This window comes from Silene latifolia, chromosome X (assembly GCF_048544455.1).
Source record: "Silene latifolia isolate original U9 population chromosome X, ASM4854445v1, whole genome shotgun sequence".
Taxonomy (NCBI): domain Eukaryota; kingdom Viridiplantae; phylum Streptophyta; class Magnoliopsida; order Caryophyllales; family Caryophyllaceae; genus Silene; species Silene latifolia.
In genome coordinates, this window is record NC_133537.1 from 63,474,535 (window position 1) to 63,476,520 (window position 1,986).

A 1,986-nucleotide genomic window follows, 5' to 3' on the forward strand; every position below is an offset into this window, starting at 1 on the left:
GTAATAGGGTGGTTGGGTACTTAGTGACTCGAGAGAGTATTAAGACCTCGAATTAACACTTATACTTTATCGATTAATGAATCTTTAAACCCCATTGAGAACTCCCTTAATCCCACTAACTCCCTTAATTAGTCATTTTATATCTACTTTCATTGTTTACTTGTTAGTTATTCATTCATTTCTTGTTTTAGTTACTTTTAGAATATTTTCAACATTAATCTCATTATTAATTGGCTAGACTAAAACAAGGACGGAGACTTATAATCAATTCTAACCTCACCATCTCTTGGGACCGACCTCCTTACCCTACTACATTTCATTAGTTTGGTATTGAGCTTTTATAAATATTGTTTGATTGGTGGGACCACGACATCCTACTATCAAAATGGCGCCGTTACCGGGGATGGTGCTTTGTTAGATATAAGTCTTAGTTTAGTTTTGGGATTAGTCATTTTATTGCTTTTGAAAAAGAAAAGAAAAAAATGAATATTTGAAAAAATAAAAAAATTATGTTGTTTGTTTACTTGCATCTTTAGTTATAGTTGTTAGTCACTTGCATTTAGTGTCTTGTATTCAATAATGTCTTCATCCATGTCTTTACGTGATCATAGTAGACCCGATCCGAACTTGTTTGCCTCTGTTATTGATATTGGAGAGGATGTGGAGCTTGACTTGCATCCGGATTGGGTTGAAATATTTCAAAAAGATGTGTTTCTTGGTTTACCAAATGAGAATGTGTTGGACCATTTGGAGAGGTTTAATAGGAAATGCATTTTGGTGAAGAAGAATGGTGTGTCCTTACATGTTGTAAAACTCATGCTCTTTCCTCTTACTCTTAGGGATCGAGTCGAGAGATGGTTATATTCTCACCCTCCTAGCAATTTTTCTACTTGGGATGACCTTGTCCAAACCTTTCTTACCAAATATTTTCCACCTTCTAAAACCGCCAAACTAAGAAATGAGATCTTTACTTTCCATCAAGGCGAGTTTGAGAACTTAAGTGAGGCTTGGGAAAGGTTAAATGAACTTTTGAGAGCTTGCCCTAATCATGGGATCCCAATTTGGCTAATCACACAAACTTTCTTTAACAATTTGCATCATGCCGTTAAATATTTGATAAATACATCGGCCGGAGGTGCCTTTGATAGTTTGGGTGATGATGAGGCAAGATCTTTGCTTGAGAAAGTGGCTAAGACGGATGCTAATTATGGGTTTGGGAGAGTGACACGATTGATTGAACCACAAGTTGAGGTTTATTCTCCCTCTTATGTTCAAAATGTTCAACAAAATCGTGTTAACTCTCCCTCCATAATTGAGAATGATGTGCATGCATTTTCATTTTCATATTCTTGTGATACATGTGGTTATTTGGGAAATGATTCTTTTGCTTGTTCTTTATATGCATCCCCACCTCCCATGTTGATGAATGTGATGAATAATGAAGATAATATGCACGATGTTCAACCATACCATGCTCCTTTTCACCCAATGGATTTTATGCATGCTTATTCATCAAATTATGTGTCATGTGGTGGTTTTGGAGATAGTTTTGACTTGTGCCCTTCTTATACTCCCCAAACTCCCATGGATGATTATATGGTGAATGATGTTGATGATTTGCATGTCTTTAACACTTCTTATGAACCACCTCACCATTTTTCTAGACAACTTTCACACTCCTTATGCCAACCTACACCACACCATATGAATTCTAAATTATCGAGTAATGGGTGTGAGGTGGAGGTTATGATGTTTGAATGTGATTATGGATTGATTGAGGCAAATTGTTTACTTGAAGAGAAAGTTATTGTGGAGCAATTGTATTTGAATGAGTTGGAGTGTGTATCATTTGTGGTTGATCATGAGTCATTGGGAAGAGAGTATGGCGAGAGAATGATTCTTGAGTTAGAAAGGAAAAATGATGTCAAAGATTGTGAGAAATTTGAGATTGTTGATGAGCCTTATGATGAAGAGTTTATAGGCTTG

General features: G+C 36.1%; 1 non-coding gene across 1 annotated transcript; it reads right to left on the minus strand.

Moving 5' to 3' along the window:
- Positions 1-948: 948 nt before the first annotated feature.
- On the minus strand, positions 949-1,055 carry LOC141624961 (small nucleolar RNA R71). Its single transcript, XR_012534763.1, has one exon. It is a non-coding gene; the product is annotated as a small nucleolar RNA R71 (small nucleolar RNA).
- Positions 1,056-1,986: the final 931 nt, after the last annotated feature.